This window comes from Lagopus muta, chromosome 1 (assembly GCF_023343835.1).
Source record: "Lagopus muta isolate bLagMut1 chromosome 1, bLagMut1 primary, whole genome shotgun sequence".
NCBI classification, from domain to species: domain Eukaryota; kingdom Metazoa; phylum Chordata; class Aves; order Galliformes; family Phasianidae; genus Lagopus; species Lagopus muta.
Window position 1 is genome coordinate 87,735,954 of NC_064433.1, and position 25,434 is coordinate 87,761,387.

The 25,434-nt window shown below is 36.8% G+C and overlaps 1 long non-coding RNA gene across 2 annotated transcripts; it reads right to left on the bottom strand.

Moving 5' to 3' along the window:
- Window positions 1-4,906: 4,906 nt before the first annotated feature.
- On the bottom strand, window positions 4,907-20,749 carry LOC125688087 (uncharacterized). Of its 2 annotated transcripts, none has more exons than XR_007374593.1 (3): window positions 20,678-20,749; window positions 7,912-7,994; window positions 4,907-5,503 (listed from the first exon to the last, which is right to left on the bottom strand). It is a non-coding gene; the product is annotated as an uncharacterized LOC125688087 (long non-coding RNA). The 2 variants fall into 2 exon arrangements; XR_007374594.1 differs by lacking the exon at window positions 20,678-20,749 and adding an exon at window positions 14,520-14,561.
- Between the last annotated feature and the right edge of the window lie 4,685 nt (window positions 20,750-25,434).

Below are 25,434 nucleotides of genomic sequence, written 5' to 3' on the forward strand. Positions count from 1 at the left end.
TTTTGGACTACTGCCACTAGACCTTACATCCCCTCCAAGTGGGCATTATGTGATGGCATTGCACATTTCATGAAGATGTATTACTGATTATATTTTCATTAAAGACTATAGTCAAGTCTGACTGCTAATTTTCCTAATCTACCACTGAGAACTTTCCTGCACTGATGAATTCATTGCAGAATGACTCCTTTACCTTCCTTTTACAATCTGCATGAATACATGCACAAATTGTGGGAATAAATTAATTAAGTTTGTCCACAATCATTTGAATAATTGCAGGACCTCTTCACTTTAAGTAAAATCCTCTTCATTCAATTACTCGTCATACTTAATAGCTCAGTCTTCCTCCCTCACTGTTCTCCCCTTCCCTAGCAAAAGATACCAAAAGAAATGGAATTCTAGACTAGGGACTTTCATTTCACAAAAGATATCTAAGTACGTGCTTGAAAGTACACTACATAGACACTGAGAAGTGATGAGCTTCCACCTACTTGAAATGTTTTACACTGCTCACAGATCCTTTATATCAATACTAAATTAACATACAGTGAATACGCTGGGGGATTATTCCATTTCAAAGCACAACTACTTCTCAGTCAGATACTGAACTCGGGCATGCAGACATGGGCATTTGCACAAGGAGCAAACTTCTTTATCCAAATAGCGTCTTGAAAGAGAAATTCACCTTTCAAAGCTGCTTCTCAATGCTTCAGTACAGAATTACTTCCTTCAGTTGGGTCTTAAGAATAAGATAGTTTGCTCTTAGTCCTATCTATGCTCTTCCCTGATCTGAAATAATATTCTTTGACTACTGACTTTTATGAAGGGAGATCAACAAGCTTCCTGTTTATTCCGAGAAATTATGGAGATTCCTGTTGCTGAACTTGAATGGAAGTATCTAGGACATACTGCAATATACAAGTGACGGTATACTCTAATGTATGGGAACTGCTGAGTCACGGCCTGAACCTCTGATTGATCACCTGAGGTGAGCCATGAGTCAGCCAGAGGAGCACAGGTGAAGGCAATTCACCTGTGCTGCCGGAAGGGGTGGAGCCAGGCTCCACCCCTCCTGGACCTATTTAAGAGCTGGCTACCAGAGGGGAAGGATCTCTTCTGGAGATCCTCCTCTTTGGTATCTTCTAGTGAGCTCAACCCAAGGGTAAGCTCTTCTACTTATTCTCTTTTGCGATCCTTGTTTGCTTTGCCTTACTCTTTGATTATATTGCAATTATAACATCTTGATATCTATTGATTATACACAATTGTATTGTGATTATAACATCTTGGTTATACGCTCTAAACAACAAGCAATTCTGAACCACTCAGTATAGGCAAAATAAGGCATGCTTCTTGCATGAATCATACTGTCTCTGACATGGTAACATCTCCTGAATTACATTCCAGAATTTGTTTTTAATTATTAATAAACTTTCACGTTGTTTAGATTTATTTTCACAGATCCGTAGAGTTTGTTTTACATTAAGGTCACAGATTTCTTGTCAGACTTGTTCTGCATTCTCTACTGTATGGAACTTTAATGTTCAGGTGAAATCGTGTATTTTAACCCACATTTATAGTTCCCTAAAAATATTTATGTTACAGTAATTGACTTCACCAAGTATAATTAAATTGAGCCATAGCAAAAAATAACATTGTACATCAGATGCTCCGAAGGTAATGCCTCTTATTTATTTCCATGGAAAATACAACAGATGCAAGGAGCACAATTACACTATTTGACACAGCAAATTCTCAGCTACAAAACACTATTTTTCAACATATTCACCACAAGTTATGCACGTTCACCAGTGATGCACAGGATACTGCATGCTGTGCTCATAAAAATCTGTACCAGCAGAGGTGACCCACTGTGTTACAGCTGCTATGAAGATATCATTGCTAGGAAAGCAACATCCGCTCAGCCCATCTTTCCTTGTTCTGAACAGATGGAAGTCAACCCTACTGCCATACTACCAACGTCATCCTCTGAAGTCATGGGCCAACATAATAAAATAAGAGGCATTGTTTTTGGAGCAGCCCTCGTATATTATGAAATGCAAAGCTAAAAAGTATGGATAGTATGGAGCTCAAGACAAGCAATGTGGATAACATGCTCTTTTCCACATCGATATATGCATTAAACATCACTTTGCACTTTTTTCTGGTCTCTGTATGGATATTCACATGCATTCATGTTTGTCCAAAATTGACAGAAAACTTAAAACTCTCAATATACCTCAGCAAGTCCTAAAACATGTTTTTTTTTGAAAGCAAAATTAGGATACATCCACATATAAATTGTAATTTAAGAGACCAGCTGAAGCCCAGCACAAGAATATGGGTAAATTAGCTAATCTAGAATATTCTTCCTCAGCAGCTACCGGACTGACTCAATATCGAGATCACACACATGGGACTCTGGAAGCTTTGGTTCTCCTTGCAGCTGTTTATGTTGCCTGCTATTTGTTGTTGGTTGCTTCCATGCACTGTGCACCTCAACTTTAAGATGTTGTTCTTCTGTATACAGCACTTTTAATTTGTTTCCCCCAAAATAAACAAAAAAACTTGAGAGGGATCTGTAAGAAATGGAGTAACAGGAACATCTCTCTTTGTCTTGTCTTGAAATGCAGAACACTGTCCTTTGCAAATTAAGTTTGACATTTCACTGGAATTGTATATTCGATTGAAGCTAAAGTAAAGTATACAACAGATGTGTTCTTCAGTTTCCAAGTTATGCATCATTACTAGGTTATGAAGTAGGTTTTTACTTTTCATTCCTATTATTGTTGAGGACTGGGTAAAAAAGTCTCAGCTCTTCAATTGGTCAGCGGAACTGTCCATCAGAAAATACAAGAAACTGAAAGGTGAGAAGACTGAACACCCATCACATCATCCAGTAAATGGCACCAAGGTTTAATATCTGGCAAAAGGAATTTTACTGTTGAACAAGGCTATACCCTCATTATCAGTAGAGTTTTGAAGGAAAGAGGCAGGGGAAATGGTCTGTAACAGAGGTACATCAGCCCCATTAAAAAACACTCAGCTTTGTAAATAATTAAAAACTATCACATTAAGGACCTACCCTTCCATTTAATTCTTCCTGGAATCATAGCATATACAATGAAGCCCATGTTCACAACAAGTAGAGAAAGTTCTCCTAGCTGTTAGAAAACTTTCTCTTCTAAGAGAAAATATCATGTACTTCAGCACTGAAGTTGCAAGAAGAGGATTATATGCCCTTTGGAGACCAAAGAATTTCTCATGTACAGGAAGGACTGTACAGCACAGTGAACTAAAAAACAGCATACACTCACAAGTACCCACTAAAAGGAATTTAATTTTAAACTCATATTTCAGGAATCATTGCTTTTATCCGCCTGATCAGGAGACGAAAGTCACGCAACTGAGAAATGAAAAGAAAGAGCATACCTTTTATTCCAATTTTAAGCAGTGACTGCAATCAGATATTAGAGAGGGATATAAGACAGACTTCTATAAGACAGACTTTCTGTAAATTACATAATAAATTAAACTGAGGTTTAAGAACTGATTCTATTCCTAACAGAACAGAAAACATAATAAATAAGCAAAACAAAAAAATCTCATTATTTAAGTTTTTTTGATAAAGCAAATCATACAGTGGGATTTAGCCAGATATTTCTAAGAGAACATACATACTGTAATACCTATTTCTTCTACTGACATCTCAAGTTTCTCCTAGGATTCTCAAAAACATGGTTTTTGCATGTAAGCCTAGATTTGGCAGAGCACAAACAACACACTTAACTGCATATCATCTAGATTTGCCCATATACACAAACATGGCTGATAAAAAGGCAACTCATTTCTCTCGTTGTTCAGACTGCAAAGCTGAAAACAGTTTGCTTCAGAACAGAACAGCAACCAGCATAATTACTTCACTCTCTTTACACAAGCATCTGCTTAACTTTAATATTCCTATTTCAGTCAGCCATCTAAATCTTTGGAGTCACTTTAACTTCAGCAGGTTACTAGTATGGACTGACCACAGCATTTCCCTAAGACTAGAATGCTAACAAAATATGACTCGGCTAGTTACACGCTGCATTAAGAGGATGAATCGCTTTTTCCAAGACTGCTTCTGTGGACTGGAAGACACAGTAAATCTCAAATGGACTTCTCATATATATCATCCTGAAATTAATTTTTAAACTGGCCTTTTAAGATATATCTAACTATTTGTAAACAGATGATACCTGAAAAACATTACTCAGAGCTTGCAGATTTTTAACTAAGGTACAGCCTATTTAAGAATACCTAAAAGATCTTGAAACTATTTATATAGTTTTCCATAATGGCTTAATGAAGAATTTAATCAATAACTGAAAAACTGTAAGTATTTATTTCTCATGGAAGGAAGGAATGTGAAATGGAACACTCCTGATAACTCAAAAGAGCACCTTCTCTTAGGCAGGATAAATCCTGAATGTAATAGAATTGTAGAATCATAGAGTGGCTTGGGCTGGAAGGAACCTCAAGGATCATCAAGTTCCAACCCCTGACATTTTGAAGGTATGGACACAGAAATCACTAGTCTCAGACTGTACAACTTGCATTGTAAAGACATTACAAGCACAAGAAGGATGTGGAGCTGTTGGAGAGGGTCCAGAGGAGGAAGCATTGTATTTTTAGCAACTCGTTAACAAAAATGCTTTACTCCACCCCACCTCCACAGTTTGCAATGTACAGATGAGCTAGAGGTTGTCAGTTCACCAAGCAGCCCACCTCTGAGATCACCCAGGTACAGCCTTGCAACACAACTCTCATCACTAGCACCTGAGCACGGCTGTAACAGTCTTAATGTCTGGGGCCCTGGCATGGAACATCTTGGAGTATCACAGGATTACTCCTGGCCCACCCAGTGTTTTCTGTCTGAGTGCAAAGATCAGACAACAATCCCGTCATTAAAAAAAAAAAAAAATTATTTTTTCCACAATGTGTGAGCTGACAGTTGAATTACATCTTACTTTATATCTGCAAAACAGCTCTGTAGCTCTACCCATGGCCTCTGATAATTTCATCTTTCCTACTCTGAAGTAAGTTGCCCTCACGATGCTCAAGTATGGTATGCACACAGGCTCTGTGGTAGGACAGGAAAAGAAGGAAGCACAAGTGCTGTCACTGGCATCCTGCACGCATGTGGGGCTCCTGCTTTACCACGGTGCTAGGAGCTGCTGATAGATAGCACTGATCTCTTGCCAGAGTTGCTTCTGGCTGACAGCTTGTTGTCAGTTAGAGGCAGAGGCTTCCTTTTATTTGCCTTTTTGTAGTATCAGCACCAGTTAATTGAGGCTAAAAACATTACTGACACTCATTGTCTGGTACACATAAGGACTTTTCAGAGCCTTCAGAAAAATCAACAAGATCAGGAGCTTATCCAGCCCTCCAGCTCCTGGTTTTGAATCTCAAGCAGGTGCAACTCTTCTGTTTACCAGCTCAGGACAAACATCCATTTGGCTACCTGAAAACAGTATAAAAAAATACCAGTATTCTAGAAAACAAGAGAGACTACTGTGATCTGTAGGATAATTGCTTCAAATGTACTGTGTTTAACAATGAAATACTTCACACAAAACCATGGGAAACTAGAACTATTTGTCACTAACGGCCAGTTTAAGGAATTGAGTCTACATTGCTGCTTTGTTTCAATAGGAGAGCAGTGATTCTACTCTAGGCTCTCGGAGAACTCTGCTCGCTGTGTCACAGCAATGTGATAATTAAGGAACATCGCATTCTTGATTTTATGACATATGGTTTAACTCTTTCAATGAGGTCTGTTCTGTTGAAGAAAAACTCTGAAAAGTTTTACTTTTTTTCCATTCCAATCTTAATAGGTAACACAGATATCATAGATTTTTCCTTTCCAGGGTGCTTCCTATTACATGAATGCCTGTGAAATAATAAAGTCTGTATTTCGTAAAATAGAGAAAACTTGGTGTCATTAGAAACGAAGTTTAATTTAAGAAGCTGCTGACATTAGAAACTTCGTTTGCAAGTGTGCTGACTTACAGCTTTAACAATTTAGAATCAATTTAGATTTAGAATATCCTGATTTGGAAAGAATCTATTACAACCACCAAGTCTGACTCTATTTTCCACACAGTCACCCAAAACCCAAACCCCACGTCTGAGCAGTGTCCAAAAACCTCTTGAACTCCAGCAGCTCAGAGCCATGCCCACTGCCCTGGACAGCCCGTTCCAGGGTCCCACCACCCACTGGTGAAAAACTTTTTCCTAACACCCAGCCTGAGCCTCTGCTGAATTAATAAGACAATCGTGGCTTTTGATACAAAAGTTTTGCGATCCAATATTGAGAAAGGGTTTCCAAGTCTTCATTAGAAAGCAGGTGCAGCCCAAAGACAATATGAATGTCCTAGCTCAGATCATTGTTAACATGGTGGATCTCTTTCCAGATAAACTATTAAAACTGCATACTTTCCATAACAGGTGGTAAAAGTATAATCAAGTCCTTAAAAGGCGGATTAGGTATTGCAGTAGAAAATACAGATTTTGATTTATAATAAAATAAAAGCCACAAATCTTTAACTAAAAGCTCTGCAGTAACCAAATACTCAACAGCAAGTCTTGGGCATAAAGTATTAAGCACTGATTGTAATACTTTTGATGCAGTTACAAAACTGTTTATTTTGATGGCTGTTGCATAAATGCTGGCTTTGAACTTAAAGAAACACCACAAAACACTAGAGGAACAAAAAAAAGGTCAGATACACAGCAGCTAAACACCGAAATATCAAAAGACTGAAATATCAACTAACCTATTAGCAAATGTTAATATGTTACGTTAATTGTCCATGACAAAGGGCACTGGATTTAGAAAGGGCGCTTTAAAGAAATTGGTGGTCTGGCCACATATATTTGTGTTTTTGTTTTTTAAGAAGATTGTGGTGACCATGAATGCAAAAGACTTAAAATATAAGACTTGTATTCAGTAAGACTAAATAAAAAGGAAATAACACAAATAAGAAATATTTCCTAATTTTCCATAAGTAGTATCGTTTGTTGCCAACAACAACAAGGTTAGATTTTAGTGGCATAAGGTACAATGTGATGAACTTTAGAAGTATTATCTTTCATTATTCACACAAAGTACAATCCAGATTAATATGAAAATGCCTATTTGCTTAGGATCAGCTTTTTAAAGACAGAATAGCTAGTACTGCAAAACTTTTGCCAACACAGATAAAATGAGCCTTTGCAGGTTCTTTGGGCATACAGATCAGGTTAATCTTGATGCTATTTGCATAACAAAATGCTATTTCCTCCAAAGGTAAACTTTGATTTAGAACACGCTCTTTAAAAATTTTGTCTCTGACTTTTCATTCAACAATAGTCCTTCATGGATATGGCCTAAACCCAGTGTCTAACATATGACTTTTAAATTAGGGCTCTATTCTAACTCACAAAGTTAGAAACCTAGTTTAGCAGTCTGTGAGAATATTCCAAGGCTGAAAGGAACAGCATGGTTGAATTGGGATCAAAAGTTAAGCTACCTTTGTCTATGTTTACACTGCCTGATGAGATGGGGAAATAACATTAGTTGGGAAACCTAAAGGCAGTGTAAAGTCTGTACCACCATCCTCAAACTCAGTGGAAATCAGAAAAAAAAAGTCTTTTTAGTCAAGAGTGATCTGAAGGGCACCTCCTGTATAAGCCAGACCACAGAAGTTATCATAGAGAAACAAACCCATGTTTCTACTTTTTACATTACAAGAACAGATACTTCCATGCATTCTTTGTGAACTGAATATGTTAACACTGCTAGGGAAACAAAATCTGCGGAGTAATTGGCAGGGAAGATATCAGTAACTGAAACCTTCAAATAAAAATGTAAAATACTATTTTTTTTACCCTTTTAATAGACGGACAGCTCTAGTTTTCATTCTCTCTCTCTTGTACGTTCACTCCTTGTCTTAACCTCTCAGACTGCAGAACTGGAGCAAAGAGATAAGCTAGTTATTTTTTTTTGCAAGGTCAACAGAAATGTCAAAATTTAAAGAAAAGAGAAATAGAGCATCAGCGTATGGTCTCAGTCATATGATAATTGTTAACATGGAATAAGAGTTAGTTGTATACAAAGCCAAGGTATCAGAAAAAAGCTAAGTAGATGAAGAAAGGGCATTCTGCTCACAAACTAAAAGTGTGTGCAAATTGGGACATCTCAGAGTACATATCCTCTTCTGCCAAGCTTAATGCTTGTTTCTGCCATAAAATAATATATGTGGTGAGTGTTTATAATCATGACTGAAATGTGAGAGGCCGAGTTCTTTTCAAACAAAAGAGTAATTCCTAAGTGTAAAAAAAATTCTGGCCTATGTGTCACAAGGTTAGTCTCATCAGCAGAGAATTAAGTTCAGTTGCAGTATTTTTCAAGTCAGATATAAGGTATTCCCAAAAAATAGCAGAAAGTAGGGGAAAAAAAAAAAAGTCACAAGAGTCTTTATGAACCTCCTTTGATGGGAGTTCATTGGAACTTGTGTTTGGTTTCCTCCGCAATTTTTTTTCCTAATTAGTTTTTTCTTGTCAATGACTGAAATAACCAAGTGGTATTTGCCTATATCAGGTGATTTTGGATATACGACAAGTAACTTGTCATTTTAGTCATGGGAAGACAAGCAAAAAAAAAAAAAAAAAAAAAAGAATAAAAATACCTTCCACCAACAGGATAGCGATCCCAAGTGTAACTGTTGTTAAACAGCAAGCAATGAAGGGAGTGGGACTGCATAACACCAGAGAAAGATGACAACTTTCAGAGCTTTTTATGCTGTTGCTACACATTGCTGTCTCTTTTATATGACAGCAGGTCTCCAGCAATGGCTCTTACAGAGACATCTCTTGTTTCCATTTATAATGAGTTACATGAAAGTAGTCATTATATTTCAAATTATGATCCCAAGCAGGATCTTTTGTCTGTGGAGACTAATGGAAGGCAATTAATCCTTGGCAATAAAAAGCTTTAATCATATGAAAAATGCCTAATCACTGTGTTTATAATCTTTTGGAGCAGAAGCTAATGCAGAAACTCAGTGCTTAAGTTCTATCCTAGCTTTCTTTTTTAATGAGCGTCAAACTCTGACTTCCTTTAAAGCTTAAGGCACATGTTAGTCCTAATGTACATACTTCTGTGAAATACTCAGTTACTACTTCTACTGAGACAAACACTGTAAAGTGAATAGGATTATCCTTTCAAGTGCAGGTTGTTGGCTAGGTCAGTGTACTGCCATGCTGTGAGTCTCACAAGAAATTGTGTATTGTCCCTAATGAGACTTTCAGTATTATGAGTTTAGGGAAAAGATTTTTGCCTGTCTGATAATCAAGTTCTTCCACACAGCAGCAAGATTTAAAAACAAAAATGAAAACAGAAATATAATGCCCCAGAAATAATGTTCTAAAACCCGCTAGGATTACACAGGAAGAGTGCTTATAGAGTGAAAGTTTACTATTGAATTTAACCATGAATCTCTGAAAACTTCAGATAAGATGTTGAGTTCCATGCTCATCAGTTGAGGTAATCTTTCTTCACAGAAGCAGCTTTGCTTCAGAAGAGACAAAATAAGCTTCCCTCATACCGTAGCAACCAGCCCCAAGTTTTCCTGCCATTTTAAGAAGCAAAAACAGGAGATTTCACTTTTATGTACATTTCCTACATTTTAGAGACATAAGTCTCTGAACATCAGTGCTTTATTCAGCACCGTTCATCAGCAACTAGACTGAAATAACCCATCTCAGTCACTACACGTTGCACAACTGCATAGACAACGGCTGACCAGTTTTCAGCTCTTATTCGGATAACGTATTTGAAACAGATGGTTCATTAAATAAGTCATCCGTGTTCTTTTTGTAGTCCTTCAAAAAAGAATCAGTTTCAACACTTGGCTGACAATGGCAGCTGTTGAGCATCAGTTCTGTCCTGTCTAATCATACTGAAAATAAAGGCCATTTGACCAACTCATTCCCTTCCCTAATACTAAATACTCCTTTGATATATTCAGTGAGTCTCAAACATCTCCAGATTCAGTCGAAATAATTAGAAGAATTGAAAGAAAAGAAAGAAAAACAGACACGCGTGTTTATACATAAATAAAATCCAGTAGCAAGAGCCTAGGGGCTTTTTTAGCCTCCTGGCCCTTAAGCAGCAAGAACTTGGAAGGTGAAAGCCAATTTGGTTCTTCATAGATTTGACAGTTTTATGCACTCTACAGTTTCTGAGGAACAGAAGATTTCCTTTCTTCCTTCTTACCTCTCTATTCACATCAGCTTTTTGTGCTCAGGGATGAAGAATGTCACTTCTCAAATCCGAATGCTAGTAATACTTTGATATCAACTTCCAGGCAGTTACACTAATGCTTTTTAAACATATACTAACTTACCTCTAGAAAACACACAGCTTTCAGTTTCTCCACTCTTTTGTTTATGCCATTGACACTATTTACTTCTTAGTCTCAAGTCATCACTCAAAAGCTATAGTCCACACATATGGTAGAGCTGAAGATGGATGTTTAGTGCAAAAAATCCCTTCAAGCAATTTTTCTCATCTTCACATATCAAACTGGTATACCATATATCAGATGAATTAAGCTTCTTTTTAAGCTTTGTTCATTTAATTTGTTTTCTGTTCTCTAATAACAAAAGCAGACCAAAAATTCTCACTTCCAAGACTTGAAGTTCACAATCAGGCTGTAAGCATCTTATTGTTCTTCCTTACCATGTTAAGTAATCAGTTACAACTGCTGCACAGACTTTGAATCAGGAGGCAAGAAAATTCAGGAGTAATACCAAATTGTAAGGATACCTTTAATAAATAAGTTTGTAGAGGTTGCACACGCCACACCTTTATACCTTTATATATTTTCATGTACATCAGAACACAACTACGCTGCCTGCTACTTTTCTCTTCCAACTCCATTCTCCACCATACCATTTCATATCATTATTTCTAATTCACTGAACTAACTTCAAGCTTCCTAATTCATATTGCTGCAGACTTGGTGACAAGTCTGTAAATAACCGTCTAAGCAATATTTTTTAACCTCAAAAATCACATCCATAAAAATACTTCCAAAAAAAAATCTGAATTCACTACTCCACAAAAATTAAATGAGGAATGTATCCACATGAAATAGGCCCAGATTTAAATATCACCACATTCTGTCAGTCACTGAGGTCCAATCAGTCACAATAATGTTGAAGTAGTTTGAGAATATTAAACCAACAATAAATCCTTCAATGACTTCTAGCATCACTAAATGTCAAAAGGCATTTCAAAACCACAGGTGACGCTCTTTGAGTAAAAAAAATGCAACTTGTCCGTGAGCAACATTTAAAAGTTCTTGTAAAACTGAAAAACATCTGCATCACATTTCAACTGCTATTCCACATTTGACAGTAGGAAAGTTTAGCTATCCACTCATATCACTGTGTGATCTGAAATCCATGTTCACAAGTACTACATAGATTAGCCTTCCTTTCAACTGAAGGAAGAGAAACTTCACTTTGGAAATATGCCTCCAACTTAGAGAATTACACTTGTCCCAATATGAAGTCATTACAACTATAATGACTCATTGGCTTCAGATATATGCTGAATTTCTGCCCTGCTCAGTATTTACTTTTATAATGAAACAAAATGCTTTGTCTTATTACCATGTTTCTAAGATAACCCAAATATCTTTCTGCAATCTGTACTATTTCTGCATTTTCAAAATGTAGGAGCACATTTAGATTATAAAGACAACCTTTAAAAAAAAAAAAAAAAAAAACAGGTCATCTTGCATAGACAGAATGAAACTATAAATTACTCTCAAGTCAAATCCTTCAGATCTTACTTCTGAAGTTAATCAAAGGTTCTTACAATGGCATCTTTTCACAGTTTGAGATTTCATTAAAAAAATTGCTTACAGTTAAAGTTTCAATGCCTTTCCAGCTAATTCGGTTGTAATCTTGGCAGAAGAAAAATGTGCTGAAAGAGCTGCCCATGCCGCCATTACTTCTGTGAATGGTCCTGAGTTTTTCAGGCAGCAACAGTTCCCATACTGACAACTGTTAATAAGATCTTGAAAAATTCTACAAATACTCCATTAGACAAAAATTTCGTGTCAAAGGACTGACTATTATTCCTCTATATCTATGGAATGAAGAGTATCAAAGGAAGTGGTTAGATGTAGGTCTTCCATAGTCAGATTACAGAACTAAAGAAAATCTTTATCAAGACGACAGAAAAAAATCCTTGAGATTGCTTTTTAAAACAAAGATTCTTGGTTAAACTCACTAGAAAACTAGAGAGAAAATTAGAAGTACATAAAACAAACTCTCAAAAAAGGTAAATTATAACAATTCACATTCTTCAGAAATTGATTTACAAGGCTGTTAATTCTCTTCCTCTACATTTTCCACCTCCTTAATGGAAAAAATAATTTTATTCATTCTCAGTAACGCAATATATATAAGGAACTTTGTTCCTTAAATCCATTCTATCAAAACCACTACAGGATGTTAGTTTGCTTTCTAAGTAACTGGAGGTTTTAGGGTTTTTTCCTGCCTTCCAGCATATTTTCATCCTTCTTCAAATTAATTTGGACAAATTTCCACACAGCAGGGCAGTGCAGGAGAGGAACAAAACAAAATTAGTCTGACTATAGGTAATCTGCTTTTTCATTCTTTCATGTAAGAAATCAGAGTGGGAAAATACGAAGTTTTGGGTTTTTCCCCTTCTGGTATTTGAGAATAGAGTGAATAATCAAGTTGCAGAGTAAAGAATTCTGCCCAGAAACTCCAATACATCAGCAGTGTCCCAATTGCAACTATATGAGGAGGACTCTAGATTAGATCTTCTATGATGATGTTCAAGATCATTGATTTTGTCCAGAAGAGATTTTTTTATTTTATTTTTTTTTTGCTGTCAGCACTGTCTAGTGAAAGGCAGTTTAGATTGCCCTTGGCTTTATTCCTTCCTCTTTTGCAGTTAGTTCTTGCTGCTTTATCAGCCAAGGTCACAAGTACTGTTTATATGTTGCTTTAATTGAAGGCACAAGGCGCATTAAATGGAAGAGATTACCAACTTCCATTTCAGCTAGGATCATTTGAAGGACACTGTTTTTGATGTAGCTTTTTCTTAGTCTTGTTTTGACAAAATTGCTGAGTGTGTAAAGATCTCCACTGTTGGAGACACTATGTCCCTGGAAGAAGTCAACTGATATGCAGCACCTGAGGAATGCAATTGATCCTCAGGTGACAGTTGCAATGCTCAGCTTGCCATGAATGTTTGGTTACCAGATTAATTAAATAAAGCTTTTGTTTTCCCCATTTATATGGACTAATGGTACCTAAGAACACATCAGTGCAAGATACATAGACTATCATTAAGCCAGGGAAGGTTCATCTTTAATGAACACAAGTATGAACATCCAATTACATATTTTAAGACGACAATGAGGCTTAATAATGAGAACGTATTTACTGCTGAACCGACTGACGCTTAAAAAGAAGCAAGGATTTTAATTGGATTCATTTTCCTAGTTTCACATAAATTTGAGGTTGTCTTATCGCTCCAGAAATCTTTGTATATCTGTTGAAGAGATTCTTTCCAAGAGAATACTTGAGGCTTCAAGTACTGAGAAAACAGTAAACAAAAACCTGAGGTCTGACTGAAGTTCCTTACTGCTATGCTCAAAAGTTCCCTCGTTTATGCCTCCCTTTCTTCCAAAGATGCTCAGCATCACTACAAAAAGAAACATTTAAGAGCTCTTCTAGTGAAAAGAAGAGAGCTGATACCCTTGAGAAGAAAGGTTCAAGGGCTCAGCTGCATTCAGGTCAGACCAAAACATACCCCTTTGATTTTCATGCTACGTTTAACTTGAATAATGCATGAGAAAGCCCTTGCTTTTCTTCTATAGCAGTGGAATTCCTAACAGTGGCATCGGCATAGACTGTAGTGATGCAGGTGAGGAACGTCGGTCTCCATTCAGCTGCTAACAGTTGTCACGTCATCGTATTAAGTTTCAAAAACAGAACTTGCTCAAGGTTAACTGATTAAGATGGTAACTTAGAAAACTTTTATTCAAGGGTTCTGAGAGTAAACCTCTTTAGGCCATGATTGTGTAAGAGTTAGATTGAGAGTTCTATTGTTCCCAGCCCTCCTCCCCTCCCCCCCATTGCTTTTGAAAGTTTTGTGTACCACGTGGAAAGAATCTGTAGACTCACAAAGCGCCCTAAACAATGCACTGCTAACGATCAAATACAATTCGATGGAAAGCAGTGGAATCCCTTCCAACTCTAAGGATTCTACGATTTCTTTCTTCTACTGCTTTACTGGTGCAGCTATAATCAGAAAAATAAAATATATATACTCTTGTGTAATCAATGAATATACAAATGTTACAATTAAGAAATATATGGGAAAGATATGGGAAAGTCAGGCTAAACAGATTATCACACTAAAGAAGAACGGATGGAAAACTTACCCTTCTCCTGGGCTCACTGAGAAGACTTCAAGAGGAGCGATCTCCAGAAGAGAGCCTTCCACACTTGTAGTCAGCTCTTAAATAGGTCTGGGAGAAGTGCAGCCAGGCTCCACTGTTCCAGTAGCACAGGAGAATTGCCTTCACCTGTGCTCCCAGGGCTGACTCATTGCTCTCATCAGGTGGTCAATCAGAGCGTCAGGCCCTGACTCAACAGTTCCCATACAACCCTTCTGAATAACGCTAGACCACGTGTAGCAATAAAGTCAAACAATAAAGTTCTAATTTATAAATATTTCATACTGTAGAGAAACTCATCTCCCTCCTTCACTAGCTTCTATGTTTTACTTGGGCATTTAAGTACCAGCTTAAAGTGAAAAGATTTAAACTTAATTGAAATTTCTCACTGCTTTATCATGAACTAATCTCTGGAATAGAAAAACAGTGGAAAAAAAGCCTCCCAATAGAAGAGACAAGCTTCTCAAGTGTGGTGTATGCCGCTTGTAAACAGGCTGTGAACATAAGCACTCCCTCCACCCCACTCCATCTTTAACATTACAATAGCACATTGTACTGCTCATTGATATTCTCCCAGCTGTCACCTGCTTGGATCCCTTGTGTACAAGCAGGCCAGAGTCACCACAAGACCGATATCTAATTTTTTTTTTTTTCCCCTTAAAGTGGAGGATTCAAACATTTAAGCAAAAAAGGGGAAAAAATAAAAATAAGCGTGCTTGCAATTCTTACCTTCACAAAACAACAAAACTACCCGTGTCTACTGCAAGAAATTAAATAGTTCTAATGCATACAGACTTCTTAGGAAAACTTGAAGTGCCAGTAAAAAAAAAAAAAAAAAAAAAAAAAAAAAAAAAACCATGAAGTTTACCACATTTTCTTCCTAAATTTCAGTGTTTGCATTGCTTCAACACTCCTTCATCACTTTTAAAACCAGTACTTGGTGACTATTTCAGAGAAACTGAAAGGAAATGTTTAATAAAGAAGAAAACAGTGACTGGGTAAAGATGTGACAGCTGTGAAACCAGAAATACCACAGGTACAGAAACTGTGTTCAACTCCAGACACACCTAGGTATACCTCTTTCCTAGAGCTTGCTGTACTCCTTACAGCTTTGACTGCATTTACTTTATGCAGCATCTCAAGTCCCTAAGAAGTTCAGCTGTATACATAGATAGCACCACTATCCTGGATGCATGCTTACAACTCCAGCGTTGCATAGACATTCTCAGCTCAGCTTCCAAGAGACCGATTCTTGAAACAGAAGTAGATCATGCTCAGCTACAGGGAACACAGCAGCCACTGAGAAACTCTTCCAGGCAACAAGGTAACACAAGTACCATTCATACCTGTGCTGAGATTATGTTAACATCCCCATGCTGCTGCTGCAAACCTCACAGACTGTTATATCCTTTGCTCACCAAGACATCATTGTAGCTGATTTTTCTTTACAACTTTCAATTCAAAGTCAATGTCTTAAAATATCTGAGAGTATACAAGTCTCCTATGTACACTGACAAGTAATGTTGAGCTCTTCTGAAATTAATTTTCAGTCAACTTTTGAACATAGCTAGCTGGGACCCGAATGTTTTTTACTGTAAACCTCAGAAGTCAGCAGAAGAGAGTGTATTCACTCCTTTCAACTTGCCTTTTTTCTGATTTATTCTGTTATTTCTAGTCTAAGTTTATAAAAGCATCAAGAAAGCTACTAGAGCAATCAGGAACATTAAACTAGAAAAACGAAGTTCACTTTAAGCATTGAAACTCTGCTGGTTTCTAATTCTGTTTATCATAGTTGGAAGGAGAGTCACAAGCGGCATTCATTATCAGTGTTCAGCCATTTCTCCAACTTGGAAAAGCTTTTGAAGACAATAAGGCGAAGAATGTCTTCTGTTCTAGAGCTTAGAGTTACTGGATACTGCTCTAAACTACCTCCAGTATTGACTGTGTTGCTGTAGGTTGGCTAAAGGATAAAAAAAGTAGAACTTTCATCAGTAGTGTTGACAGATTTCTTTCTGTAAGAATTACAAGGACGTAAACTTGGCTTGATTCAAGTTGTTGTACACCATCATCACTACATGGCATTCAGGTACTGGACTTTATGAGCAGAAACAGCTTGACAAGGCCTGGCCCCAGAGAAATCTCAGACTGGAGGAAACTCAGGACAGCTATTTCGAAGGAATGTTTCAGAACTGCAACAAGCATATAGATAATGATTCTCCCTTGGGAATATCCCTTCCCAGATACAAGATCTCGAGTCAAACACTAACTCTAGAGCACAGATATTTAAGTACCTTTAAAAAAAAAAAAAAAAAAACACCAAACAAGCAAACACCAACAAAAGAAAGTAAACAACAAAACCCAAATCCTTGACTCAGGCTTTATCAGGGCACAGTTTAAATACGAGTGTTCTTTTTAAGAGTTTACTACTACCTGGTTACAGAATCATAGGAGATCCTCTAGTCCTGCTAACGCAGGCTCCTTACAACAAGTTACACAGAAAATCATCCAGGCAGGTTTTGAATAACTTGACCATCTCCAGATAAGAAAACACCGCAACCTCTCTGGACAGCCTGTTCTAGTGCTATGTCACCCTCAGCTATAACAGTACCTGTTAACAAGAGAATACTCAAGCACAGTATAGATCAAATATATTACAGTATTCTCAAGTTACTAATTCATTGATGCTGATGACCGACTTTTTTTTTTTTTTTTCCTAAGTATAAAGACAAAGACAAACACTTAACTGACCTTTATTCTGTTACTTTTGCTGGTGTTACAAGGATTTAATGAGCTGGGTTCAGAAAGCCCTTCGGGAACTTTATTATCTATTGATATTCAGCAGTTACCAAGACATCCAGGCTTCAGAAGGTCTTTAAGCCTCTACAGCTCCCCTGTACTCTTTGCTTGTTAGGAGAATAAAAATAAGTACCAGTCAATGGTAGTGCAAAGATTTCTTCTAACAATTCTATACAAAATGAATCAAATAAGCAATCGCTGTTGGAAGATTTGTCCTTTTCAATTTTGCATGTGGACTGTTTTACATACAATGTACTATTTTAGTTGTTTTTTTAAACACACATCCAGGTACGTTGCTTGAGCTCCTTGCCAAGAGTTACTTCTGGAATGATCCTCAGTCAATTCAGTTTTCTCTGCCTCTTTAGTCTCTACTACTTTTGGAATTCTACTAGAGTTACAGCAAATTCACAGTGGAATCTTTCCTGTGTGCTTAACAGTTATGTATTAGTTGGGGCATGAAAGCTGCTTGTCTGCCACATCATTATTTCAGCTCGTACTTTGCAGATGTGCTAGGATATTCATGAGAAGAGCTTCCACTGAGGTCTCTGCTGAACCTTCAGTTTCACTGACTCTGCTAAGATGGTGTCTCTCAGCAAGTCATACTGGTGCCAAACATTTTTACGGACAGATTTCCTCTTCCTTAAGCTTTGTGGTTCAATGCTGCTCAGTTATCCTAGTTATGTTATCTGAGAAGGTCTTGCAGGAAGGAATATAACTAGATATTATGATCATATATATATATCTCACTTTCTAATATTTCATCTTTATAGTTCTAGTATTTCAGAAATACAACATAGTCATTTCCTTCCTCATTCACAGTTTTCTGTAAATCCTAAGTCCGGAATAAATTCTCCCAGACTGATTTTGGCTTACAACTCTTAGAGAAAATACCAGTTTTAAGAAAAGCATATCATACTAAACCTAAAACTCTGCATATACTGGGGTTCCCCATATGCTCTGTGTTATCTAAACAAATTGGAAAACAACACACTAAACAACTGCATTGCATATTGAGATAGCTTGCTAGAGAGATGTCAAAACAAAGGAAGGCAGAAGTAGAAGAGGAAAGAAAATTACTTTAAAACAAGGGCACTGAGAAGATCAGTGGCAGATTCAAGAAAAAATATAAATCAAGAATCTCTGTTCACCAGAAAGTACCCTCAGCAAAACAACAGCTAGAAAACTATGCATTATCTTGACCAATTCCTTATAAGCTTTTTTCTACACTGAAAGCATGAGTTTTTCCCCCCTTTAATTCCCCTTTCCATATGGCCATCCTTTTTCTCACTTTAATCATTGTTTTTACTACTTATTCCAGTGCAGCTTCACTATAGTCCCAGCAAATTCCACTGCAACACAACATGCAAATACTATGAAACAACCATATGATCATTCTCCAGGTAAAACATCACAATTTTAGCTGGTGCCTTAACACGCGTCAATTTTCTTTTCTGGGGGAAAAAAAAAAAAAAAAAAAAAAAAAAAAAAAAAAAAAAATTAAATCCATTTCTTAATCACTCACAATACTTTCATAGTGCTGTATTTTAAATCCGTTACTGTAGTTAAGTCCATTTTCTTATATACAGGTTAAGACCATTTTCTAGTATACAGATTTTGTATGGAATTTGAGATTCATAAGAATACCAATCTGGAATTCAAAGTACAATTAGTTTTTCATTTTATTTTAATCATCTTTTTGCAAAACAGCTTCCTAGCATTATTTATTTATTATTGTAAAATTTCATTGCATTACTTCTTCAATCAAGACACAATAAAAAAATTTATTTTCTCACCCTGATTTAAATACAGCTAAATGACAATAAATCAAATATACATTAAAAGGGCAACCCTTCTCACTAAACAGCTTAAATTCCTAGTGATCTGGAGACAGAAAACATTTTCTACTCTGTTACTATAACGGATCAGCACTCACACAAAGTCCCAATTCCGTGTGGTAATTTGCAGCACACACTAAAGAAAGTCAATGCAAATAAGCAGAAGAGCATTCTTACCAGCACAGATTTGAAATCAGAATTACTCTGTATGCTACACTCATCAGCTTACCAGTGATTAGAAATCGCTCTCACGAACTGCCAGCACACCAATACAGCACTTTAAGGACCTTGACTTCCAAAACACAAAACCAAAAAGAAAAAAACCCCACCAAAACCACAAAACTTCTCAATCTTCCAAAACCTCCATGCACAAATAGCATAAGGGGAGTCTGTTTAGAATGATCTTTGCATTGCATAGATGAGTACAGTTACCACAATTTGAAAACCCACCCATCAATAGGCTTCGAATCTAGACTGACTCCATGCATCCTCAGGCCCTCCAGAATCTGAAAATAACACATTGTTGTTCATTTACCTATAGCATTTACTTTAAAGCATCTGAAGTTATTTGCTATTGATGACCATTAATCACTCAGACTAGGTTAACAGAGTAAGTGATATTCGGCTTGCACAGCAGCAATATGACATCCAGTATGCCTAGACTAAGAAAAAAAAAATAAAAATAAAGACAGCCATATATTAACTGGCTTTCAGACAAGAGTGAAGGGTTGCAATCCAATCCCTCTTAACAAGCTTATTTGGCAATTCCAAACTACTTTGCTATCTTCTAAGAGACATCGAAAACACTTCCACTAAATAATACATATGTAAAGCTGATTCCAAACAGCTTTATCCTTAAGAAGATTCCAGTAACAGACAATCACAGTTTAAAACAACAAAAAGAGACAGTTTCCATGTCAGCACGTATGCGGATATGCATAAACAAGCTAGCGATTTTGATAAAAACTTATAGTAAACAAATTAGGAAAAAAAAAAAAAAAAAAAAAAACACCAATACCAATGACAGCCAGTCAAAACCAGCTCAAAAAACAAACAAACAAACAAAAAAAACACCACAGAAATCTAGGAGTTGGAAGGAACCTCTGGGGGTTCTCCAGTCCAGCCCAAACCCCTTCTAAATAAGCTCCTCTACAGCAGGTCAAGGAGAGCATCCTGACAGGTCTTGAGTATCTCCATAGGAGAATCCACTGCCTGCCTGGGCAGCCTATACCTGTCTATGTATGTTTGTATAATCAAACTGAAACAGCAACATCTCACTGCTAATCCTACACTGTTTTCTGCATTTAAAAAAAGACACTACTGAAGACTCCTCAAGCAGAGAAAAGAAGCAATGCAAAGTATATAAATTCCCATTCCCAGTCTACCACTTTCTTAGGAAGTTGTGACATGATGAAAAGCACAAGACGGCAGAGCAGCAAGATATAAGGCCACAGTGAGCAAGGATCCTCTCAGACACAACAGCTACAGAAATAAGGAAAAGACACAGCTTACCTTTGACAGGCCTGTAAGGTCCTTCCCTGTGCAGAGATTTCCAGATGAGACACCCTCACCTCCACTGCTAACCCTTAAACGAAGACTGGGAAGGGCTGGATCCTGGCTCCACTCCGTCTGGTCACTCAGGTGGATTGCACACACCTGAGCTCCACTGGGTTGGCTCTGCCTTCCCGCCAGGTGCTCAATCACTGCTTCAAGCCACAACTCAGCATTTTCACCACAGAAGTCCAACATAGCTCCTGGAGAACTTGCTAGATGTGCTTAATACCAAGGAAAATTTAATGTTTGTAGCAGCAGATAGTTGCATTTGGAAGCTGAAAAAGTCCTTATCATTTACAGGTCCAGGGCAGCCAAGTGCTTAATACAGATGGAAGAACCTAACCTGGGGAAACCTCTGCAGCCAACCATTGTGCCAAGATTACTAACACTTGACCTGGTCTGCCTCTCACATACTCCACCTGTCCCACATTCCTTGCTCAGGTCAAACCAAGACGATCTGAATGTTATCTAGGAGCGCTGAATAAGGCCCTTGTAGAAGCAGGTGTTAATTTGTTCAGAATAATGGGGTTGTTTTTTGGTTTTTTTTTTTGCTGCCCAGAGAGGCAGTGGGTGCCCCATCCCTGGAGATGTTCAAGGCCAAGTTGGACAGGGCCCTGGGCAGCCTGGTCTTGTATTAGATGGGGAAGTTGGTGGCTCTGCCTGTGGTAGGGGGTTGGAGCTTGATGATCCTTGAGGTTCCTTCCAAGCCAAACCATTCTATGATTCTGTGATTTAGAATATTTTTACTTTCTTTCAGTAATTACCCATCTGAATGCAAGTTAAATCACTATTCTGCAATTCTCCTATTAAGATTCTTCTACATAAGTTTTCAGCTACTTATTTCTCCTCATAAATTTGACATTCTATTGGAATGAATGAGCCAAAAAACAAAGGAGAGAAGGGATTTAACTGTAGCTACAAGGTCAGCACAACTTTATACACACCTGACATCTTAATCCTCACAGTAAATCATGAGCCTGAGCAGGAAAATTGTAACAACCCACAGTAATTTCTATGCACAGACATTAGGGAAGAAAATTCTAAGCGGATGAAGCCTTCATACCTGTTCACCACTAGATTTAACTCAGGATTTCTGTTTATCCACACCATGTAAGATCAAACATAACTTTTGCTTTCTGCTATCAGTCCCCAGGCACCAAACCTTTATGGAGGGCCCAGAGTTTTTTTTCCTCTATCTGCAGAAAATAATTCTCTCAATTACAGCCACTTACATAGTGCTTTATGCAGTACCTTACATATAATGGTCATATATCCCCCCTGCCTAACCTCCACACCTCAACTAGCAAGTACTCTTGGTTTGATGGTTTTATTAAAGCCCTAGGAGTATCGATGTATTATATGTGTGAGGAATGTAAGGGTTAATTATATAAACAAGCTAAGAGGGTTTCTTTTGATCAATTTTCAACAAAGAATTGCAGTTTGAGACATTTTTCCAGCGTTATCAGAGTTAACAGACAAACAGTTTTCTACTTGCGTCTCTCTCACACATCATGTCCACTCATTATCCAGGACAACAGATTTTAAATCTTAGGTGTTGTTCTTTTTGAATCTACTCTTCTTCCCAGACTTGATTTTTTTCCAGAAAACCACATTACATTAAATTCTTGCTTGTTAGAAGTGAAAAAACTAAACAGAAAAATACTCTACATTGTTCTGTGTATAAAGTTGCTCCATGAACATAATGATCTAATTTTTTTTAATTTTTATTTTTTTTTAATTTTTAATTTTTTAATTTTAATTTTAATTTTTAATTTTAATTTTAATTTTAGTTTTTTTTTGTTTTGTTTTTTTTTTTTTTTTTTTTTTTCCTGAGGTCTAGGCAATGAATACAAATGAATAAACAGAAATTTTGTAAGATAGACAACAACGGTGTAGAGGAACTAGTAAGAAATGTCAGAAGGTCATACTTTGTACTGGCTTGCTAAAATCTGTGAAATAGGATTGTAAATATTGGCCAATCTTCATTTTGGATCACTGCAGAGGGTAAAGGCTTCCTTCATTCAAGCTGGATGGGGCTTTGAGCAACCTGGACTAGAAGGAGGTATCCCTGCATATAGCAGGGGGTTAGAACTAGATGATCTTAAAAGTCCCTTCCAACCCAAAACATTCTATGCTTCTATGATTCAGAGCAAACAGCACAGTCAGTATTGCTTTATGTGCTTTCCTGCATTTAAAAGAATAATAATAATAATAATAATAATAAAGCTTGCTCATTCTTGCCTAGATTAATTCTATTTGTTTTAAAAGAGGATCAGTCCCTTTCATCTTACTCTACTAGCCAAGTAAGAGAAAGCACAAAAGTGAAACCTCACTCGAAATTCAAGTTTCTAATTCAGGAAAAAATCACATAAGGGTGCTCAGACATAAGTAGAAGAGTTCTTGCCAGTGGAATTCTCAAACTTGCTTTGATGGGATTTTTTTTTTTTTACTTTGTAGCTATGTATACAAAAAAATATAATAATTTTCATAAGGTCAGCACCTAAATGTTGCTCAAGAAGATACTGCTGAATGTTACTTGCTTGTTAACATTTAGTTTGCTGGCTTTTATGCTTTTATGCCAGTATTCTGAGGAATGATAATTGCCACTAGGCTACAACCCTTCAACACAGACATTATTACTGAAAAATATCATCAAGTTTCTGAACAACAGTGATTTTTTGTTGGCAAGTAAAGTTGAAACTTATTTTATCTGGATTAATGGATGCTCTGTCCTTTTGTGGTCATAAACAGAGCAAGCTCATGGCACCACTATTAAGCAGTTTACTGAGGATGAGGATGAGAATATAAAATTGCAGTACTCTTTTGTGAAATAATAGCATAAAGGAAAACAAACAAGAAAACCAGTGAAGCAGTCAAATGCCTCAATCAGACAGTGAATGTACCTAATCTTATTAGTCACACAAATGCTATATTAATGATTGTATTAACACATGTACAAAACACTACGGTGCTAGACCATAATTCATTTTGCTTTCTCATTGTAAACAAAATAAGTAGCTCTCTCCCCTTGCCTTGCCATGAAGAATTTTCTGGAAATAATCATTTCTTTAAATTAAATATTGCTTCCTTGCTACCATTGCCTGGTAAGGGAAAGCAAGCCAATATTCTACATGTGTCTCCAGAACTTACTTCCTACAACTTGTCAAACAATTGAGATAAATGTTCCAGAGCAATCCCAGGTTAGAAATAGGAATTTGAAGAAGACTTGCCCCAATGTGAAGGGCTCAGGATATGAAATACCACTCCAAAATTAACATAGAACATTAGAAGACAGATATTCAGCTATCTGTGAAAGAGATTCTGCAAAGATGACACAACTTCATGCAAGACAACTTCACAGTTTTTTCTCCTTCCAAACAAATCTCATTTGAGAATATCATATTTTTCATATATTTCAGAAACGTGAACAACAAATTATTTTGTTATTTCTTATCCACACTGAAAGGCTTTCTTGGTCATTTAAGTCCAGTTAAACCGAGAGTCTGATTCAACCATTCAGGAATTAGAGAGTACAAATATCAAATTCCAAGCAGACATGAGCTTTGCACTGTGTGCCACAGAGTAGAAGTACATCTGATGATGAAGTAGCTTTTTAATAAGCTTCAGTTTATATATTCATTGCTTAAGGCAAGGATTCAAGGAACTTAGGAAAACAATGAAAACAGGAAAAGGGTAAATTTCATTTGAAGATAAGCAAGTTTAGTTAAATGGCAAGAAAGATAGACACTTCTTTCTAGAAGGTTGAGAATGTAAAGATTCCTAGCACAATTTCTGAAGGATTACCCTCTGCTCTGCAAGTTCAAACTTACATTCCTGGTGACTCTACTTATGTAACATGATTATTACTTCAGTATGCATAAATAAATTTTATTAATAATACAAAAGCAAGAATAGCTATACATTGGTACCAATAAAATTATATTCTTCAAGCTTCAGAAATGCAACAAAATTCATCATGCACCTGCCAGCAGGTTTTGCAGGTTATGAACTATTCATCCAATCAGTGAGAACTCATTTATTTTGATTAGAAATAAAACAATTTGGAAAAAAAAAAAAAAAAAAAAAAAAAGTAATAAAACTATTCTAGTAACAGTCCTGATTATGCAATGAAGAAAACTTGGTGAATAAATAGGAGCAGGGAGAGGTAAAAGTAAGCACCCAAAGTTTTAATATGCAACTCTGGGAAAAAAAAGCACAAGCCAAATGCCATGGAAATCCATTAAGATTTCTTCATCTGCCTCAGTTAACTATTCCTTTACAGCTTTTATTGGCTGTTTTATTGGCTCATGTCATGAGCCATGATCCCTGCTGCTGAATTTCAATCAAATATTTGTATGGAGGAAGCACATCTATTAATAGCATTGTTCAACTTCCATTGGAGCAGAAGGAGTGACATAAGTTCCTTATGGACTTCAGTTTTGTTACAAAGAAATTAAACTCATTACCACGCAGAAGGGAAAGAAAAGAGAAAAAAATGAAAAAAGTGAAGAGAAATATTGCTTTCTCGAAGTAGGAACTGTCCTGTCTTTACTCCCAAAGAACAGTACTAGGTTGACCTGCAATTAAAAAGCACCGTATCCTTCCTGTCTGTTAGATCATCTCATGCACTTTGGGAGAGACTCTTGAGTCCTGTTTGCAAAATGAGTCCCATAAAATCTGACCTTATTCAGCCACAAGAATGAAGTTTGCACTTG